General features: G+C 36.8%; 1 long non-coding RNA gene across 1 annotated transcript; it reads right to left on the reverse strand.

The window, feature by feature from the left end:
• Positions 1-7,022: 7,022 nt before the first annotated feature.
• LOC139138968 (uncharacterized) lies at positions 7,023-9,845 on the reverse strand. Its single transcript, XR_011553700.1, has 3 exons — positions 9,713-9,845; positions 9,108-9,482; positions 7,023-8,262 (listed from the first exon to the last, which is right to left on the reverse strand). It is a non-coding gene; the product is annotated as an uncharacterized lncRNA (long non-coding RNA).
• Between the last annotated feature and the right edge of the window lie 13,704 nt (positions 9,846-23,549).

Raw genomic sequence — 23,549 nt, forward strand, 5'->3', positions numbered from 1 at the left:
ACAAGTTGCGAGATGTTTTCACATAGATGATGCAACCGCACATTGATACGCGAGTTGCCGTATCTCGAAATGACAATACTTCCCTCTCCTCATTTAGTATTCAGATGCTACAATGACACCCATCTCGGAAAGAGAGAGAAAGTGGCTTTCACGTCTTGATATATGAGTGACAGGGGAAGGCGGCAGTTGACATGCAAACACTAGAGGGACAATTTACAATCATTGTGGGGGTTTGTTGAAAGTAGAGGCAAATGATAGAGTGTTATCAGGAAACAGGGCCTGAGCTGCTTGATAAGCAAACAATCTATCTTCTGGCAGACAACTAGCAAGACAATGGACCTTTCCACCTGATCATACACAGGGCTCCACGAGAATAACCCTCACATGGGAGTCTACACAGATTGATTGAGTTTGTGTGCGTGTTTGACGGGTCTCAGAACCAAACCATCTTCATATCCTTCATAGTTGTGAGTCTCTCTCTCTCTCTCTCTCTCTCTCTCTCTCTCTCTCTCTCTCTCTCTCAACAAAAATCAAGATGGCATTGCGTTTCACATTAAGATAAACCAATACACTTCCTCAGTGAACGCATTTTCGTTTCAGATGGACGACATCCCATTTTCCCACTGTCTCACTTTCAATATGAGTGATGATGTAATTTGGAAAAATGACATGTAAACCCTGACCTTACTGACTGCAATTCATATTTCCACCCTCCTTCCTTTGCCGAGGTCAGAGGTCACAAGTAAGGAAATTTAACCCCAAAAATGGCAAAAAATGACTTAATGGCATGCATCGCCTCCAGGAAAATTTTGCGTATCATTGATAACAAAAACAGTTTTCAGACGGAACGTTTTAAAAAAATGGAACAGAATAAAAAACTAGAACATTATCGTCGGTTGTTTGAAGTAGAGAGGATTAGAATTCACTGTTTCGCCATGTCTATCTCATGTTATTCATATTCACAGCCAGTCTATCAGAGACTTCTAAATTGCTACGTTTGCTGACTGTATCAGCGATGAAACACAATTTCACAAGCCTTTTTTTTTCCTATAGCTTCCTTATCTTATTCACCCCTGGCAGACAGTACCTTTATCAGCCATGAATTATTATTATGGTTTTGCAGATAAAGATTATTAAAAAATCGTGGTGTGTGTGTGCAAGTGTGCCTATTACATTTTTTAATGCAGTCTCGTTTGTGTGAACAATGACAAGGGAGGGACACTTGGGACTGGGAAATAGACAACTGATATGAAAGGTGTGAGAATGCTCTGATGTATCTTAACTGCATTAACTTCAGGGATTAAAGTTCGAAATTAAATGGGCATTGAAAAATAGGCCCAATCTCTTGAGAGGATTAGAGCAGTATTCATCACTGAAAACAAAAATTAGCATCTGTAATTATCACATTTTTTTTTTGTTTTGCATTGTTTGTATGCAAACACTGTGATAACACACGGCTCGGGCGAAGACTGCCCTCAGTGGTTTAAAAAGGAAACTCTCTAACCTACTACATGCAATGTGAAATAGAAACCAGCATTAATTAATATCTTGAATTACATGGAAACAAAGGGATGAAATTGATTCCCGGAAAACGAAGTGACCGGATTGACCTATTTACCCCCTTGTCTGTCTATAAAAGTAGAACTTTGCCTCAACAGGACGTAATAGGGTCTTTTCCAGAATTTTGTGGTGAAAGGATAACACAGAGAATACGCAACAATGACAGATCTGAAATGAACAGCAGATACCAGGTCACCCAACTGAACCAGATAAAACCCCCCAATCAATCAATCTTCCAATCACATTAGAAGCTGTGCTACATAATTTTTAGAGAACTAGACTTGGAGTACCCAAATCATTATCAAATAAACTTGCTATTGATGACAACTGGTAACTATCATTGGTTGAAGCTGTCAATCAAAACTGTTTTGTCTGCCAAGTTGACAGGCTCTGAATGCCTTTGACAGTTTAGTAATATGAAAGCCACAGCAATTGGAACCATCTGAAAAATTTTTAACAAATCTGTTTTTGGGTTAATATTTAAGTGGCCTGCTTCTCAAAGTTCAAATGCATTGATATCAATTGCAGAAGCTGCATCAGTCTGCAGCTTCATTTCTGAAAATACTATTAGTTCTAGACATTGCTATAAATCTGTATTTGTGTTCTCTATGGCACAATTCTTTTTCACTGGTTCAATGCCTGGGTTCAATGTATAGGGTCTCTACCGCGTTTGTCATGTGTTTATACTTACATGTGTTTCTGTGGCCCAGTGTATTAAATGATGCTTTTTTTGACATTTGCATACAAAGCTTGAATGAAATAATAAAATATATCGTCCAAGTGTACTGTTATAAAATGTGATGAACTAAGCATGAAAAAATAGCAAAACAGGAAAAACTATTAAAATGCAATGGGCAATATAGTCACCCATTGCAGACATATGCAATAAATTCTCAATGATATCCGAACTGCCTAACTTGAATTGACTGTCAAGTAAACAAACCGAAAAGATTAAGTCAGACAGGTACAGTGTGCTTATAGTCTTCCTTTATGGAATAAAGTTCAATATAGTTTGTAACACTGATTACCTTTCAATGTTTTCACTTTGCAATGATGGGATTCGTTTAAAAAAGAGAGGAAAAAGGTCTTACCCAGACAGAGAGTACACGTCAGTGTTGATGCTAATGATTAATATACTTGACTTTTACGCCGACCAAAATTATGTTATTATTGGCAGTGTTCTCTTTACCAGTTGCCCTTTCTGGAAAGACGTAAATTAGCAAAGTTTGCATGCCATGGGAAAAAACACCTTTGCTGCGTGATTAGAATTTTTGTATGCGTATTCGTAGATTGAATGCATTTTTGTTAACACCTCAATTTTATCACTCAGTGAAATGTTTGGGTGGAAAAAATCATCATTAAAATATTTCTTTACTCTTTCTGGCAGAAAGCCTGACAAATGTTGGTGAAATGATGTGGATATTAGAAGTCTTTGTGGAAACAGTTCTAGTAAGGTGAAGATGCGGTGTAAACTTGTTTGTGTGCATTTGGTTTGCTTCATCAAAAGAAATGAAAAATTGAAAAAAATGTTAACATTGTAGCCGTATATACCCAACATGCTGAAAATGAAACATATCCCGCAGTATTTTTTGTTGGTACATTATTGGCAAAATGCTGCAGATTTCAATAAAATGAAATAAAATGTTCACAAAAATTATGATTCTCAGAAACCCTTACGCTTAGAACTTTTTTCACAAAGTTCTGTCAGCGATAATCATGATTTTTTATAAGGAAAACTTATTCACTGCTGCCCATAACATTTGCCAAGAATTTGAGCTGGAAATATATAAAGAAAAATGCGTAATTATCTGTCAACAAGTCTACTGGAATAGCTGCGTAAATGTCATGTCCTGAGTGCTTTGAAGCAGTGATGTACTTGTCTGCATGCACATGCATACAGAATGTGTGCGTATTTATTTTTTTTCTGGGACAGACATCGGAACAATGGGAAGAATATTTGTACTGTCAATATGATCCAATATATGATCACACGTATGTACTTTCCAGGAAGTCTGCCGACGGTATTGCATTACTCGGCAGCCATATCCAGTTGAAATATCAACATTATTTGAAATGTAGTTGGGTTCATCTGGAAGGTCAATTCAACTGCTCACTCGACTGAACTCACTGTCTTCACAAACGTAATCTCGCTTTCTTTGCAGAGTGAGGAAATGAGAGGCCCGCCGTGTTGTATCAACAAAACCATGAGATGGAAAATAAGCGGAGTTGATTTCCACGGCATATCGGTGCAATAACAGCACACAGTGTTGAGTCACTTGATTGACTAGATGTTTTTGAAATTAGTACATTTGGATGTTTCAGAGCCGGAGCTGAGTGATTGGCTGTCACTGGTATTGTTTGAGTTCAAGCGATGTTACCAGAAAGGAGCAGTTAGTGTCAAATTTGGAATTTCCACCGTGATTGATCACAGGAATCTAATATGGCTATTAAGTTCTATCGTTTTCCTCCAAATTTGAAAGTTCTATTGATACTATGGGCTCAACCCGGGCTCTGAACTGCAAGGCATAATGTGCGTTCACTTCATATAGGGACTGTCAAAATCACGGAGAGAGTACCCTCTGTCAGGATTTATGAGTTGAGGACATGATGTGACCCTATATGCAAACAAACATGGTTGCTCTTATTGTTAAATTCATGTCTCATTCCTGAAAGGTCAAGATTAGGGCATTGAGATTACAATCACGTTGATCACCGACTGTTCCTGTTTTCCCCTGAATAAAAATAAAATCCGTACTTCGCTCAGTGCAAATCTATGCACCTTGATACATCTACTTTGCATCTTTCAAGGAAAAAAACATGCGGACAAAAGAGAAATCTTTCCTTCCAAAATAAAATTGCTGTGATTGAACTCATGGAATCAAAAAGTCCATTAACCTCCATAGATTAACTTTCCACTTTACATTGTAGTTGAACTTCAACTCGGGTCTACTCATCCATTTTCGTGGGTAATGACGTTTCTATGATGCCAGTTACGCATCCCAGACAACCTGGCAAAATATTGATATTCACCTGCTGGTGTTGTGTGTCAGAGAGTGGATTTTGGAGTTCTCCCATGCTTATGCAAATACTATTAAATTTCATGCCCATTTAGAGATACATTTCCAGGATTCCTTTCTGTGTACATTTCATTCACAGTTATCCATGGTTGCTAACTGCCGGCTTTCAATCTCTGATTTTACTGTCCCAATAAAATTCAAATCAGACCTGTAATTTTTTGTGCCTATTCACTTTGACTCAGACTTGGTTTTAGAGTCAGTGAATTGTTTCACATCTTTCGCTCTGATTTTATATGCAACTGTCTCCTTCTCCTATGTGATGTATGCATTACCAAGGAATAGAAACAAATACTTTATGTAATCTTTACTATTTTTGAAAAAAATTAGAGTGAAATTATATTTAGTAAGTTTGCATATTTTTTGAAACTGATTATGGAGCTTAATGTAAATATCTTATTTTCAGAAAATGCTTAAGCTGTACATCAAGCCACAGTATATCACAAGATTTTTAGCAGTGCACTACATATACGCATCAACTGTAGCAAGTGCATAAATGGGGTGAACTGGTCAAACCAAATGGTATACCATTGCTTAGGTGGTTTATTTTGTGTTATATCATAACAGTATAATGAAGTCTGATGTGAAATGTTAAACGAGGAATTTTTTCTCTGGCTGAGAGCTCAGGCAATGTTGCAACTGTGTTATATCGTGAATATCGCACGGTTATTTTCACATCTCAACCAATCAGATTGCTGTATTTGTGCTATCAATATACTGATATGATATAATATAGAATAGTGAAGTGCAAAGTCACACTTTTCTGATCAGCTGAAAAAAAACAAGCATACAGCACTATGAGAAATTTCTAAGCATGGACACCTAACAAGTGCCATTTTGAAATTGTTGAGAAATATATCTTTCTGTAATAGAAGGCTAGTCTAAGATTGGAGTCTCCCAATTTCATCGTCACTGCATCAAGGACACTGTTTGATTAAAATGATCAAGGTGTGTGACGATCAGTCAATATGCTTGAGGGCTATTTTATCAGCCAGTATCGGAATAATGAAACAAGATTAACATTCCAAGAACAAGATTTTAATTTTCATGGTTCGTATAAATTCAGGAAAGACAAACAAAAATAAAAAAAGTGACACAAAAAAAACATATAGACATGAGTGAACAGTGAAGCGATGCAACAGAAAGTTCATCTGAATTCATGTTATGATGTCAAGTCTACTGACTAGGTTGTTGCCACGGGACAGGCAAATCTATTTTTTCTCAACATGTTTTAGTCATCTCAGCTGAGTGAGACTGCATGAGAATAAGCGTATTCTAGCCTGGTATATTGACATTTTGATTTCTTGTTGAAATATTTTGTCAGGTGGATTTAATAACTTCAGGGAGAAACGCTATGTCAAGTGATGTGAACAAAAGCGCCGAGAGCCAAAAAAAATTGATATGTCTGTCGTCAGACTTACCAATAATGTTTCTCTTTCTGACACTGTCTTTTCAGTGTGGTTGTCCGTAGCCATGTGCTTGAAAATATCAATATGATGGTTGAACAATATACTGTATGATCGAAGCAGTTCTGTCATGGCGGTACCAGTATGTAAGACATTTTAGCTCTTCAGGTACGTACTGGCATGGCATATTACTTCTACCGACTTCCCGTCCTTGTACAATATGGTAATGGTGTGATGGCCCAGTTGTCACTCATGTCATGAAACAGAATCTAGATTGGCTATTTGGTTAATATTTGAGCGGGCATCAAAACGAAACAAAACTAAGTGATTACAAGATGGCCAAAGAAATATGCAAATTCAGCTATCACCTGATTTCTTGTAGATTAAATCGTACAGTATGTTATTTCTCTGTGATCAGTGATGAGAATTTCTACGTACAATATACTGATGTGAAATGTGCAATTGTCACTTTCAGGTATTTTAGAAGTTAAAAACATATCCAAACGCTTGACCACAAAAATCTGTGTGCACTTCAAAATGTGTATGGTACAGTTTCTTTACAACCACATATTATGGGTTAAGGACTCCTACTTACAAGACAAGGTGTTGCTGTGGTTCAAGGCCACTAATGAAATCTCAATGCCAGCCACTTTCTTTATTATGCATTTATCATTCTATTAGCACAGCCACCATGTCTGAACAGCTGATCTAAGCTCACATACATGTATCAACACTCAAGTACATTGATACACTCTTGGTTGTTACTCCCCGTACGGTCAGTATACTGACACACAAAATCCAATCTACTTCTCTGCCATTTTCACAAACAATATGGCAGACTACTTGGCTTTTTGAAATGACTTCACCCAGGGGTTGATGGCCAGTTTCGTTTTTGCCTTCGGCCCTTCTATAATCCCAATTGAATTAAACTGAAATATGTTAGAAACAACTGGACAACTCAAAAGGCAAAATGAGTAGGTATCTCGTACATACATACCTTTATTTAACATAAGTGAAGATATGTCCCACAAACAGTGCATATAGGTTTTTTTAACCCACTGTAAAAAGAGACATTACCGTGAAAAATAAAGATTTTCAGGTCATATGGGAAATTCAGAAGGCAAGTTTCTTCACACTAACTCAATCCCATTGTTATTGCAACTGGGACAGCTTTTAATATTCAATGCTGATTATTATTTCATAGCAATGTTCCTACAGTCATATTTCACTACTGTCAGTCTTGCTGTCCGGCGATTTTCTTTTTTTTTCTCATTGTGTTGTCCCCCAGACTGACACATGATGTTATTTTGGTGAAGCCTATAGCCATTATTAGTCAATCTATAAGTATCCATCTTCCCACCATTTTTGTTGTGTTCGTCATCCTATCAAAGAAATTCTCCTTTGCGATCAGACTCTACTCTCTGTGTGCTTCTTTCACACCATGTTTCATGCTGTCATAACTCACTGTAATGTCATATCATTTCTGATCAAATATACTTTTATTTTTTCCATATTTTTGGGGATGTCAACCTATTCCGTTTTCGTGTCAATAAGAATAATTCTTGTTGTTCCTATGACACCTGTTTTGTGTTTGTTTTTACATGGCAAGGTGTTTTCTGCTTTCACTTACTATCCACACCAGTCTTTGTAAATGTCGACTTTGCTGTTTTCACGTGATTCTATTCATTGGTTTTCCTGTTCACCAGGTGTTTACTTGGCGCATGCACCAGTCTTCACACTGTGTGTGTGTTCACTGTGATTCTATTCCTGTCGTACATGATCATACCTCCTTTGGTGACTTCATTTAACGTTTCTCACTTCTCACCGAGTTCTGAATCCTTTCAGTGTGTTTACAATCACCGTGCTGAAGTTGCGCCGCCGGTGGGTGTAATCTCTCCACTGTGTTTTCCATGTCCTGCAGTGATGTCCTGCGTGGATGCCGGCTGGTTCCTTTATCCCTCTCCCAGTCACTTTCCCCCATTTTGCTTTCCCAGTCATCCATCTTGCCATACAAGCCTTCACTTTGACATGCCAGCTTAGGTACATTTTACAGCAGTCTATCTTGCCAAAATTGTTCACAGTGATTGATTCAATGCACTCCATGTCAGTTCGACCTTTTCTGTTCATTTTCGTCCTGGGTAGCTTCTTCCGATCCAAATGTCAAGCCACATCTTGATTTCTTTTCCCTCCAATCGTTAGTTTTTCACAACTGAGAATCTTCACTGTGTGAATTAAGAAGCAAAAAGCTATGATCACTTCAGGAGCCACAAAACTCTCAGTTACCCCACCTGCCAATCATTGCACTATTCTTTTCATCATATCTCTCTGATAATGCCATATTGTGTCTTTCCTTCGATTTCTTTTACTGTCTCTTTGAAGGTAAACAGTGATCTGGTCTTGGATTGTTTCAGTGTCTTCAAGATCATCCCTGCTCTATATTTCAATGGAATTGTTGCAACATTGCAATAGGAGGTATAGATCCAAACTTCAAAAGGTGTTGTAAAAATTCTCTTTTTCAGTGTTCATTACATTTTCTGGACCTTGTTTCTCAAACATTTGGTCGCAAACAACATCTATGATTCAATAAGTGATTTGTTCCATTCTTTTATGTGCTAATTTCTATGCACCTGGGAAAGTACTGTGATATGATACTCATGCAGTTTTGCCATACAATGTACATCAACCTGCAGTCCGTTGATATATCGTCAGCTGTAACCCTTTGATGGCTGTATTTTTTCCCACCAAAATTTTAGTGCAACATTTTACCAATATTTATGAACTTTTCTGTAATTTTTCTGATAATTTTGGACCAAAGGTACACAATATTTCATCAGCCACAGTTTTTTATCAAAATTTTGGCAAAAATCTGACAAAAGTTAACTGAGCTATATTTTATAAGGTGACAAAAATTGACTTTGGCGCTCAAAGTTTTAAGGTTTGAGTTTCCTTGCCTTCCATCTTCTTTGCTTTCAACACTGACTTCTTCACTCATCCATCTGGTATTGCTTTGTTTCATTTCACAACTCTGAGTTCACTTTTTTGTGAATTCAACTTTCTTTATACTTACTCTGTATATTTTTTGCAGTCCATGGCTTCTGTTTCAAGTCTGGAACATTTAATCATCCATGTCAGTTTTAACTGGCTGGAGATCTAGCATCATATCGTTTTCACAAGAGACTGTCATCACATCCTGGTTGGCATTAAAGGAGATTTCATCCTCTTATACGCATCCATTTGTCACTTTTTGTGTGATTATCCTGCAAACTTTCAATTCCGGTCAATAAGTCCTTTCTCGATCTCTGTCTTTGTGATTTTCCCAAAACTTGTATTCCTTTCACACAATTTTCCAAGCTGTTCGAAGAATGTTAGTTTCATCAGTTTTTCCATCGCCTGGATCCTGAGTTTCTCCATCAATATCGTGATTCCGTTTTATCACACGGAGCTGCAACAGAGAAAATAAGAAGTGTTATTTCCAGATTACCTTTGTTTGTTTGTTATCCCACCACTTTCATTTTCACAGAGTGATAATTTTTTGTTGTTGAGTATAAAATAAAGAAAGTATTTTTGTTAGTAGTTCCCAATATGTGTATTGTAAATTCCACCTGATTGATGTCATTTTTCAACCGAAATGGACAGAGAAATCAGACATAAAATTACAGGAAAGAAACTGACTAGGGCGCGTGGAAAGTTCATTAACTTGTAACTGTGCCTGTGTTGCCATTGTCGCTGTGCGGAGACAATATCCGGCCTTTGTTGAACCTGTCACTATCTGCCTGATTTGATTGCCACAAAGGGCCTGACTGGTGGCAGTCTGTGAGACCAGTATAGTCTAATAGAATCCCCAAACAATTGCATTAGAATATCAAGATATTCGGATCGCCCCCTGAAGTAATCATTTCTGCTCAAATGATCTGGCATGATGCACACGCTAAGTAGAACGGTGCCTTCAGATCGGGTGCTCCGTTTTGACCGCAGTAAAACAGTAATTTTATTGGTGGAGGCTTCATATAAAGGCTGTCTTTTGAGCATATCTGTAGATGAGACTCCAATATTGCAACTTGCCGACTTACAGTTGATAGCTATTGTACATGAAGTACCAGAAGTTCCATAGTGTCAATCTAACTCTGATCATGCAACTCTTCTAAGTTTTTTTTTTCCATACTATTCAGATTTTCAGCGAATTAACTTGCAGTACAACAGATCACTCAATGACAAGTATATTTGAAAAGAAGAACGAAAATGAAAAAATGCCAATACAGTTCATAAAGTATTTCAAATTACAATCTGACGGAGACTGTGTTCAATCTCTAAGGTTGCCTCGGCCAGTGCATTACTTCATCCATCATAGTATGTCTCTCAGTACATCAGTGCTCTCTCTGTCTTCTTCCATGAAGGGTGCTCAATGTAATTTTATTTTGCTTCATTACTTTGCTTCATTATATAATATTTTAAAAACCCCTTGCATATTCAAAAATGCTGAAGATCAAAGTTAAAAAGAAATCAAAGTTAAAAAAATAAAAATTCTCAAGTGATGGATGGACTGTCATGCACGGGTCAAATTTAAGAGAGAAAATTTAATCAGTGCAAAAGGAGATAAAATCATGACACGGCAGGCCGGACCAATACAGAATACATCTGTCTAATTATTGCTTCCCAACTCTGATTGAGTTAATATTTACATAATGTCTGCTTTCATTGTTTTGGATTCAATTACTGACAAATCCTTCCACCTTTTGTTTCCTCATCTAATCTACCACTTAGATTCTTTTCATCACTGCACAGTTAAAATCAATTGAGATCCCGCAAAGAAGTACAGCCTGTGTTATTGTCTGTTCACTGCCATATCACATCGAGGCCCTAAATTTATCATTGATTTCTATAGATTCTTTCCAACAATAAACACAAACAATGGTGGGTTGGTAATATTAGCAGTATAGATTATTTTCCAACCGCTTTACATCCCGGATCAGTTTCTAAACCCACATTTGATTTGTTTCTTTCATTAAGGTTCATATCCAGCTTGGCGCCAACAGTCTTCGCCAGGCTATTATTGCTTGCCAATAAATTACGACACAGTGGCTATAAGCTCCTTGCCCAAATACATCATTGTGCTATAAAAAGGGGAAAAAAAGAAATAAAAAATATATATTGTTCTTTTGTGTCCATACTACCTTCCCCCCTAATAAGAGGGGTCCTTCTGTTTTTGTCTCGGCGGTATACATATTGAAACACCAAACACCATGAACTCCAGTGTTTGCTGTAATTTTCCAGCTGACATACAAGCTTTGTGCAAGAGATTGATGAATTACCAAAGGTATGAACCTGTTCTTTAAAGAAGTCTCAGCTGTAGCTTTGTGCTAGTGATAAAACAGACGCATTTCAAATTCAATTCACTGAGATTTAACCTTTTTTTCTTCAACTCAAGTGTGCAGGTTCAAAAAATTTAAACGGCTAGTCTTTGTACGTTAATTGCAGTAGAGTGAAGAATCTTCTTTCAATAGAGTTGAACTTGGCTCTTTTATTGGACAGTCGCGCTTCACAAAGCCTTTGCTAATCCCCCAATTAATCCAACTGGCAATGACAATGGCTATTTATATCGGATGGCAGTGCTTAGATGGAATTACCAAAGACAGTAGGCTTGTAGGATGTGAAAATAAATGCGGTATCAGTAACTCCTGACTGACTGTGTTTCTTCTTTCAGAAACAATACAGAGGGAGTCACTCTATTGTGTTCATCTTTATCTGTGTGTGTATGGATGTTTCAATTCAGAGACAATGTGATTCACCCCAATTCGGAATGTAAAGTTCCATACACCTAGTGCTAAGCAATGGGGATGAACCAAAACCCAGTTGCAGTAGGGGAGTCAATCATACAAAGGATAGTTTTCTTCAAAAATACTGAAGAACAACAATCAGTTGATTTATCGTGGATGAATAATTTTTTTTCAAAGCTATTACAAAACTGGCTACTGGTTGCTTCACCTTGAAGATCACGACATGACAGTTTTTCAAGGAGAATTAAAGCATCCATTAGGTCACAGACAATTTGTAACTGTTCAATGAAGGCCGAAACACACAGTTGCTCTGAAAAGGTCATTAACAAGACAAGAACACACACAAGAACATTACAATTTATGGGGTGGACGTGCAACACTCAAACCCTGAGTTATGACTAGTGCATATGTAATAAATAGACATATCTGCCGACAAATCAATAAAACACCATCTGGATCATTAACACACTGGATCCGACTGCCCTCTAGATTTTTCCAGCAGAAAAAATAAACTCATTCACGAAGTCTTGCTGGAGATATGATTCACCGAGAAGAATGGCAGTCACTTTGACAGTTGAGTTTATGCTGACTCAGCATAAGTCATTCCATATTATTATTTTTTGTGTCCGGCTGACTGACACATTATGACAAATACCTGACCTTCAACCCTTGACATCAGCGCATAACAAATTACTCACTACACGGGTGTTGTGCAACCTTCTGAACAGACACACGTCCACTATTTATCCCATACTGACCATGGCATATCACCAGCCAACATGAAGTTTCGTAATGTAGGCTGAGTCATTCCCCCATACACTTCAATAAACTCTGGAAAACTTTTGTTTTATTACTTTGGAGTAGTTTGACGATGATTCAGTGTCTATCTCACGCTCGGTGGTATTTACCCAGCTTCGGGCTACACTGATTGATATCTTCTTGGCTGCTGCAGATTTTGGAATTAAGGTTCATAATGATGGCGAAGAGAGTGATAATACAGACAGATTCAACCGAAGATCAAAGAAAAAATGTTGTTAGTATCAGGGGCTTAAGCACCGCTGATTTGATCCAGCGGCGAAAATAAGAGAGTTGGGGTAGTCAATCACAGAAAGGTTTTTGGGTTGTAAAGTGTGTTTTTGATCATGTCCAGTGATAACACCATTGCCTCAATCCTGTCTTTCCAAGCCTGCCAAGAGTTTCCTATCATAAGCCCAACCATCGATCAAGTTCTGAATTTATTTGTGCGTGAGTGTTAGAGGGCAAAGCTACTTTTTTTAGAATTTCTTTTTGCAATTTTTGAGATGATGAGATTTCCCCATCTAAATGTTATTGTTAGAACTCGGTTCTCACATTACCTGAGCTGCAAGCATTGCCAGAAAAAAACAATGGGGACGATGTAATGGATGTTACCTGGGAGCATTGCATCATGGAACTCTTTGTCGTCTTTCAATTATGAATGATAAAAGCTCTAACGTGCGTGTTCCAGTATATGCCTCACAACATAGGGTAGATTTGATGTTGAGCAAAAATCAACATCAAAAGATTATAACTTTGCCCCAGGCTTGTAACTGTTGTCGTATTGTGAGACATATTGTAAAGCTTGGAGGTGTTAGAAAGGGAACACCTTAATTGTCACCAGAAACCTCTCTCTTTTTTAAAAATATAACAGATTAAACTTTATATCATTGCCGTGAGACCAGTACTTATAAAACTGCCACCGATTTCATTCTGTAACTCTAGAAAAGTATTCAGCTGTGTCTGGTTTGATCCTATATCAATTTTTTAACAATAATAGTGAATATTTGATAGTGTTCTTTGATTTAAACACATTTAAAAGAAGTGCTGTAAATTAAACAGGATATGACAGTACCTCAAGATACAGTTAAATTTTATTTTCAGTGCATGGTACTATATTTTGCTTTAAATGTTTTATGATTACAATTTGTATGTTAATGTTAATTTATCACAGTAATTTATGCTGTGTTTCTGCATAAATCTTTGATTTCATTTAGTGAGTAGCTTTACAACAAATCAATACTATGTTTATAATCATGCAGTTAGTTCACATGTGCGTTTATATGTATGTCTGAAAATTACAAGTTTCAGGCTGGATTCACACAAAAAAATGAGATTCATTATTTTTTCTCACTTTCTTTCTCATTCTTGCAAAACTCATTTATGACACAAAACTTTTTTCTGGAACTGCAGCTGTGGTCTATAATGATAAAAAGTACATGCTTCATTGCTTAATTTATTTTGGTCAGTCATATTAAGCCTGACATGAATCCATGACTAATGATTCTTTGATACTGGTATCGTATAGCTTGCTCATTGCAGGACCAAAACATTGTATTCCTTTAGAAACATTTGGTCATTTATCAACATGTATTGGCAAGGTTTTTTTTGAATTTGGAATCTCTTCCATCACAATTAGGGACTTGTCAGTAGACATAACAACTCACCAGTCGTGATTTGTAAGTTATGCAAAAAGAATAGTTGGTTCATCAAGAGTCTAAACTAAAAGTAGATCTATATTTACCCCTAGATTACAAAATGATTGCTCCAAAATTTGATGGTAAAAATGTCCGAAATTTGGTGATTTCGACTTTTGTCGCAAGAAGTCGGGTTTTTTCTTTTATTTCACATCTTGGAGTTACTGCAAAATTTTGAACAGACTTTCCTGGTTGTTATTCTTAAAATGCTTTAAAAAGCTAGATTTCAGCCGATCTTCTGTCTTTATCTGTAGAAAGGGAAGAGAGAAAAAGTTGCACAAAAACATGCGTGGTGAAATGTGACAAAGTGAAACTACTCCCAGCACCTCAGAAAAAAAAAATGAAAAGAAAAAAAACACAAATCTGACAATGAGAGAGTGACAGTTGCTGATTCATGTCTGGCTCACGTTTTGAACAAAGTCGATTAGGTTTCAAATTGATCAGGTATTTAATGCCGATCATGACGAATGAAGGTTTGGCAAGATTGTTGCTACTTAGCCATCTGTAGCAGTTGATGCATCACACCGTCAGCGATATGAAGGATGCAACTAAGTTAAAGAAAGTGGGTATTTTATCCCTCTAAATTCCGGTTATTTTCGCTATTAAAACAAACAAAATACCGGTCATTAGCTGTCAAAAGCACAAAGTCATATTTTATATGTTTTTCTCTGTTCTAACATATGGCATTTTTTGAAATTTGATTCTAGCTGTACCATTAGAGAGATTTCTCTTTTTTTATTGTCTGCCCACTGTCCAAACAGCTATGTATGATAATATAGACACTGGCAACACTCCAGTCTCTGTGTGTTTGAGTAAATGACATTACATCACGTCAAAGACTCTGCAAAATGTCAATTACGGTTTCATTTTTCAAGTAAAATCGTATCATTTTCTAGACGGATTGCCACACTGCTTGCAATTGTTGAGGGCTTTATTAGATTGCCCGGGCTATGTCACTGAAATGTGCGCTAACAGTCTAAAAGCAGTGGCTCCACTTGCTGAAATTGCATTTTCATTTTGTCGCACTCATCATCCCAGACTCTTTGTTCTGTGTGTTTGCACTGTCATTGTAGACTCCCCAAAAGCATGAAACTCGATGATTTCTGGCAAAATATCAGTCCATCTGTGTCAACATAAGCCATTTACAATGATAATGATACGTGATCACTAGGATTGTTGACATTGTCAGACATTTCTTTAGTATTTTTGATTTCTATGAAATTCAATGAATGTTCATTAGCATTAAAAAGTAGAAAAGGATACGACTACAAGTTTGATAACAAAATAAAAATATGAGATGCAAATCAAGATAATTTCTCAAGATAATAAGCTGGTATTTCGCCTACATTAATTTCTACTATTAAATACATCAGCAGTTTTCTTTTTGTATTGATAATCAGCTTGTTACCTCATACCAAGATTTTGTCACAATATGATCTGAAAATCCAATCTCTTTCTTAAAACTTTACAAGTTTTCTAACCGTAGTGGTCTTATTATACATATCATTTTTCCTGGAATATTTTTTTCAAGGGAAATATCAGATATGAGTCTAATAGTAATTAAAACTGTAAAAAGATAAGTGATATCACAGGTTTATCAGCTCTGATGCTCCTGGAAAATAAAAATTAGTTTTAAACATTGAGTCATTAGTTGTAATAAAAACCAAGAAAACTGTAAGACAAAGCCAGGTTGATTAAACTTGAAACATGTTATACATCATTCTCAGATCTGAGTTAATTGTCAGTAAAGAAATAAAAAAATATCTTCAAATTTTAATCTACGTATGGACAACCCCATGACACTCTCCTCTTTAGAACATCATTCTCAGATCTGAGTTAATTGTCAGTAAAGAAATAAAAAAATGTCTTCAAATTTTAATCTATGTATGGACAACCCCATGACACTCTCCTCTTTAGAACATCATTTTGCAGAAATTTGAAAAAAAATTAAAATTGGCCCAAAAAATTCTTGCAAATTTTCCTGGTATCAAGTTTGCTTGCTGTTGTCACACAGCAAGCAGACCGCATTCGACTTTTCCATAATGTCAATTTTTATGAGGAAATCAACTGAATTTAATGCAATTTAGGGAAGGGGAGTGTGAATGTCAAAAATAGCCATTGCTGATTTGATTAGAAAGCCTAATCCAAGCATAAAATGCCATTATGATCATAAAGTCACAATATTTGATATTAAAATTAAATACATCAGGAATAAAAATTTAATTTTTTGAATTTTATTGATACATTTCTTTTTTATCTTCCATAATTATTTTCAATCATAGGAATACAAGGCAGATGAAGCAGTGGTGTGATGCTGTGGTTATCTTTCTCTCTCTCCCTTTTTCTCACTTGAATTTTGTGGAGTAATAAAAATTGGTGGACATGCAGAGTAAACTCTATTGGTTCTCATTTCAAGAGCAATCCATTGGAAAACTGTTTGTTCCTGTCAGACCCATCTTATAATGCTTTGAAAATTTCCCGCGATTTCCATAAAAATTTAAGCTGAGTGAAGAAGTACTTGTCGGAAGACAAAGCTGTAATGTTTATGGACTTTATCTCATGCATACTCATAACTAGACAGGCATTGATTCAGGGGGGTTTCAATACCCAGCTCTGATTTATTCCCTGGGGAATATATTTACACTCCCATTTTTTTCCCAGAGATCGGTGTTGATATTGCGTGACGTAGTTATTACTACTAAAAGCTTGTATTTTGTCACTTTCAACTGTATCTGACAAAGCATATTAAGTTTTTTCTTCCAGTGAAGTGCTTAATCAGTGACTTTTTCCTTGTAGGGCTGGGTGCTAGACCAGCCTGCAGAAAACAAAGGCGTTAACGTATTGTATGCATATTACCAATGTATTCATTTTCCACTGTTGGTATTAATATGTTTTATGTTGGTGAACATATCTATCAATGCTCACAAATAGTAACATTTTATAATATTTTCATTCATTCATTCTCAAAAATTTATTTGAATAATTGAGAAAATTTTAATTTTCTCCATTTTTTACATTCATTCATACACTGAATCATTAGTCCTAAAAAATTATATTTTTAATTCATTTTTGTATTTATTCATTCTATAAACTCAGAACACTTGTGAATGCTCAAGAAAAATGAAATTTCATACTATTTTGTTAATTTATCATTATAAAAATTTTTACAAATTCGTACGAATACCCTAGAAAAAATCAGATTTTGGAATTTTTTTTATCACTTCCCCCTCCAGGTAAACACAGTATTATGGGATATTTCAATGATAAGGTTGCTTCTGTCAATTAAATTCTGCATCTTATCAAGAAATTTTCAGAAGCTGCCAACACTTACTGGGAACATGGACGATGAAAAGGAGTCGTGGTCGAAAAAAAGCCCACTCTACTGAAAAAACCTCTCTGTGATTTACTTTTACACCCATTAAATGCAGATTTCTTTTGTGGTGGTAATATCATGTCTGTGAAATGGCGGACTTATAGCATGGGGTGGGCCAATGTAAAGGAGTTAGTACTATACGCCTGTCTATTTAATCTGACTGAAGATTGGATTTTTAGACAAGTGATTGGATGTGATGGATTGTCGAATGAGATTACTCCAAACAGTCAAACTTTTCCATAATACAGGCTCTGCAGTGTAATGATATAATACCAGGCAACCCGTGTTGACAAGGCTAGAGCTTACTTATGGAAAATATACCGGCTGAATATTGTATGAAATTACATCTCGGCGAGACAGGTTTTATAGTCCAATCAACATCCCAATCGAACAAAGCCATGAAAACGCTCTTTCATGGCTGTCTAACTGTATTTCTTAGTGGATTTCCAATCAATGAGAGTTAGACTCGGTCGCAACTGTGTCCAATTCTTCCGATAGCCGTATATATATATTTCCTCTTTACTTTTCCATGGATCATGAAATAAAACCAGCCCTTGGAAGCACCTTCTTTTATTTTTATATCTTTTAACTTATTTAGCACTCAATTCAGAATTTTCCATATATTTTAATACCTTCTTTCACAAACTTCCACGTCAGACTCCTTACAATTATGAAATGACTCAACCCATATCTTAAAAGCGATGAAATAATTCCTTGTTAGCTGGCAAGAACTTGACAGATAATGAAGGCAAGAGAAAATAGGTTTACTAAGGTCTGTCTGAAACCCAGTTTGTGATCATCATCCACGTTTCTAAGGAAAGAAAACTGTATTTGTTCTGCTATCTCATAAAAAAGCCATTTTTTTGATGATTTCTTTTTCTTCTCGGTAAGAATAGCATGATCTGCAGATTTTGTATAATGGATTTTGACGGCGAATGAAAAAAAAACCAAGAGAGATTGAGAGACTGCCAAAATTAATATCCTTTCAGCCAGGTATGATTTATACTATGAATGGGTTTGGTATTCAAGGAAGCTCAAACGCAAACAGTGCAATGTCAAAGAATGTGAACGCGTGGAAAGAGTGTATGTCTGTCATGTGCAATTGTGTGGTAAAGCCGTGATTTCGTGTGACAGAATCCATTGTCAGTCGCAATGCTGAACACCCAATCAGTTCTCTGTGCCGTGTTTTAATGTCTGTCTGGATGAGAAAGACTCGCTCTGAACACAGCGTTTTGAGAGCAGTTCAGGGAATACAAATTTTTTTTTCCATAATTAATTAAAACCCTTTGCCAAATACTATTACTTTTCCAGTGAGAAAGAAATAATTGTTCCTATTTCACCGTGCAGGTTGGCTTCCTGTTATTGGCTCATTGCCCGATAGAAATATTAATGCTACAGTTTAATAAGCAGAGGCTTTGCCGCCCAGGTTCTTTCAGCGTCTATGATTTAAAGTAGCTGCAAATGTATTCTAATGTACACAGGAGGAAGCAGCTGCAAATACGTAAAGATCGTGTCCGCGGAACGATATACCATTGTATCGTAATGACACTGGAATAAGGGCCTGGTTGTTTCACTTTCCAGTGAGACGATGCTTGAATAATTAATGGGGGGTGTAGATAGAAAGCCAGTGAGCTGAGGTATGGAGTTTGTCCATCAGGGCAGAATATATACATGCTGACTGCACACAGCTCAGCTGCAGCATCTTGCACGCGTTGTAAACTCCAGGTTTTGTGGCATATCTGGGCATACGACATGAATGCGATAGATTCTATCAGGGGTCAAAATCATGAATACAGTGGGAGGAGCAGGCCCCTCCCTTGCCACACAAGAGCTGTATTCAAAAGGCCACAGGTGCAACGATATGCTAGACTAAACCACTGGATTTACGATTTCAAACCTCAAAAAAGACCCTTTCTTGACGAATTGCCGTAGCTATTTGTCATGTCATGCACATGCATGCTGTATCAAAGTTTTATTTCTTGTATGTACAGGGGCTACGTCACCTGCTTTTTGGATGTGTTTCCTCACTGCTTAGTGCTCAGATAATGTTAGAATTCAAAGCAAATCTGAGCATTCCTGTGGGAAATCTGATACAGCACACAAATCTATGTCTGCCCGAAAGATTTACTGCGATGTAGTGTTAGAGAAACAATATATCGCCGAGAAGATATCTCTTGCGCGTCTTATTAGCCGAGACTTACAACTTGTAAGACTTAATGATCTTCGTCTTTCAGCAATGTTGTCAAGAATCTTTTGTTCAATATACAGAAATTGTCAGCCCAACGATGATGATGCGTTTGTGAAGACGGCAACATTTATTTAAGTGGTGCAGACGAGCCAGCCAGCACGCCTCACTGTCGCGATGGTGTGAAAGCGTTCGGTGTGAACGTTTAATTTTCAGTATTGATTTGTTGCAAGAAATTTGCACTTTACAGCCAGACTGGCTGATGTGCCATCACAAAGTAGCGGGGCACAGTATGCTCAAATGTCAGTTACACATTCTTCTTTTTAAAAAAGGAGGAAAAAAGCAAAGGAAAACAAATCGAATTTTCGTATTGAGGAACGAGAGTGTGACCTCAAGGTCAAAGTTGTTACATTTAAGGTGTAAGTACTTATGTATTCAATGTGAAAACTAGCATTAAAGCTCTAGATAATAACAGTCTACAGATAATTACACTCCTGATCTGAGTTGAGTCTCACCCTATTCTCATTTTGGCAGTCTTTCAATATAGAGTACCCATGACACAAATTCTTGTCAACCTTTTTTGGGAGGGGGCAGCTCGACCTGAAAAGAGACGTTTTCCTCTTTATTCTGTTTGAAGTATGACATTAACATGTCTGGATCATCATAGAAGCGTTCAGAATTATAGAATTATCATGATGAATTATTTGAAAAAAGTTTCAAATTTCTTTACAGTAGTCAACAGATGATAAACTAAAATGGATTAAATGATTACCATGATTCTGTTTAAAATTTGTGTTTTGAAAATATTTATTGAAAATATTTGCATGGTCAGTATTGGCTTTGAAAGGACATTAAATCGTGATCTAGTGTACCGAATATTTTTTGTCGAAAAACTTATGAAATGTTTCAAAAAACATGCACTGGAAATAAATTGATCCTTGGCATAGCAAGGGACTGTCGATGTTTTTGCGTCTGCACAGAACTTAGACATTTGAATTTCCAATGAAGTGATTGGACTGCAGGGAGAGCTGTGTCAGTATCGGCATCGACGATCATATTTTCAATGTTACCTTTGCTGGCACAAAGTCAGCACTGATGTCAAAATGTTGACGTCAAATTCCTCAGAGAACGATAAACAAAATAACCTTGAATTTTGTTTAACCTCAGTTGTGCATTTTTTTGCAAATTAGAAAATATAATCAACAACAGGCTAGCTGTTGTTTCTCCCCCTCCCCCCCCCCTCCATCATGCTTGGAGTTAAGGAGTACCATAACAGATGTATTTGTAATGCAGTTGAAAACGAGCTAAACTGCAAATAGACTCTACAATATGAGATGAGTGGTTATTAATCTGAAAATTTCAGAGAGTAGCTTCAGATTCTTTACTCATTAATTTCTGATCCTGGTTGTCATGGCGTCATCCAAGACGTGTGTGGATATAGTTCCTGATAAATGGAACAATGTTACACATTTTCTCAGGATGTATCGCCTAACAGTTAATTTACATATGGTAATAAATGATGTGAAGACGTGTTCATTTCAAAACGGTGAGAAGAAAAGGAACTGACACTAGTATGTTAAATAAATGAAAAGGAAATTTTTGCTTTGAAATTCTGACTCAATAAAAGCAAGTATAGAACAGCAGATGCTTCATCTAAGCACACAGATTCACCTTGTGGGGTTGTGTTGTACGTTATTTTTGGTCAGTGAATGATAGCAAGGCAGGTGTTGCTTGACAGACAGGCTAGTGTGTTATTGTGTTGGCTTGATTGTGTTTAAAGCGGCTAGTAATCTTAATATTTGGGACATTATTTAGTCTGCACACAGCATGCAGGTAATAACCCAGGGCACAGTAATTTCATTTGCAAGGGACATTGCCTCAAATGAAGATACATTTGTTTTCAGTGTGTGTGTGTGCCTTGGCTGTGTGTGGCCATGTGACTGTCATCACCATAGATGTGTGACTCTTGTCTCCTTGGCCTGCGTGACTGTCATCTTCATAGTTGTCTGTCTTTCACGTGTGACATTGTGAAACATTTAAGCTGCATAGCGTAACTGTCACACTGGTTTTGTGCTGTTGTATGGTATACCCTGAACAGTCAGTTTGGTTGTTTCATTCCCCTTGCTCATGTAATGGAATTGAACTTCCGTCTACCAAGCATCAATATTTGATTGACCCAGTCCGTCAAAAATTTTAGCAGTAATTAATTATAATTCTATGTGTAGATATGTGCCATCTGATGACCTCTTTGAACAACTCCTTTATGCTATTGAATGAAACAAAAAATTTTAACTTTAAAAGATCATGATGGCTCTTTCAGTATAGAGAAAAGAGAATTTTAGAGCTAAGCTATCACCTGTCTCCAGTCGTATTCAAAGTTTCACCATCCCCATTATCTGAAATCAATATTTCTAAAACAATATTGGGATTTTCTGAATCAATGGTGATATCTCGCAGACAGTTTGGATTTCATAAGCTGCTATCTTCTTGGGGGCAAAATGCAATTAGCCGTTGCGTTACCGTTTTCAAAATAATTTTCACAGAGTTGCCTCTTGTAGTGGTGCCACGGCGTTTCATTAATTGTCATTACAGATGTGTTGACGCACTGCTTTCTGGGTCAACCTCGTTAGTTGTGTCCTCTTATCATTTAGGACGCCATGTTTGCACACTTGTCTTAAATACGGGTAATTTAACAATGTGCAATTAATACCGCTGAACGGTAATTAGGAAATAATGGCCTGGAAAAGATGCATTGCCCACTGCACTGCATTGTTGAAGTCTGATTATGAAATATGACTTACACAGGGATAGTCCAGACGCCCAAATGAAAATACCTACGTCATTTGATTAAAGCAGCTTAGAATGAAATATACGGAGAGAAACGTCCTGAATTTTAATGACGGTGTTGCCCAGGCAAAAAAGGCCACTGGTATATTTCTATGTTAATTTCTGTTTCTCCTTTCAAGAAGGGAGGTAAATTATCGACGCGCAGATACACTCTGAATATTCTACAGTGAATGTAGTTTGGTCGGACGAGCGGATAATACGCTGAAGGTCCAATCTCATCTGGCCACAAGGCCAATCAAATTAAATTTTCCCGCTTAAGTGTATTGAATTTCTTGTGGTTTCTGTATCTGCCCAAGAGGGTACACACAGCAGCCCTCTCGTCTGTGTTCTTATGTTAATTTTTTTTGGTTCTTAATAATGGAATCAATATCTTCATTTGCCACTCGCTTTGAACGAGCCAAGGCGTCATGGAAACCTTTGCCCTTCTGGAAATTCCGTCATAATTTGAGTAAAGCCAGAAGTCTCCCCCCTTCACGGCTAATGATAGCTAATTCCAGGGAGTGTAGCAATAGCAAGATGTTTGTGATAGAATTTTCACAGGATTTCATAGCGTAAGCCTTACCATTAAAATTCATATTGTTCCACTATCCATCAATTCAGCTGAGTTTCCAATGACAACATTGAATTTCAAATAAAGGAAAGAAAATATTGTATGTATGAAACTGTCTTCCTAGAATACTAATGAGAGAGCATATTTCGAAAAGCTGCAATGTTTCTTATATTCACAGAATTTCTTTCGACAGCAGAACACCATAAAATCAAACGTAAAATAGGTTATAAATGTAAAATGCTCAATATTGGCAGCTGCGTTTTCCCATATGTGTGTTTCCTTCTTTAC

Source organism: Ptychodera flava, chromosome 8, assembly GCF_041260155.1.
Source record: "Ptychodera flava strain L36383 chromosome 8, AS_Pfla_20210202, whole genome shotgun sequence".
Taxonomy (NCBI): domain Eukaryota; kingdom Metazoa; phylum Hemichordata; class Enteropneusta; family Ptychoderidae; genus Ptychodera; species Ptychodera flava.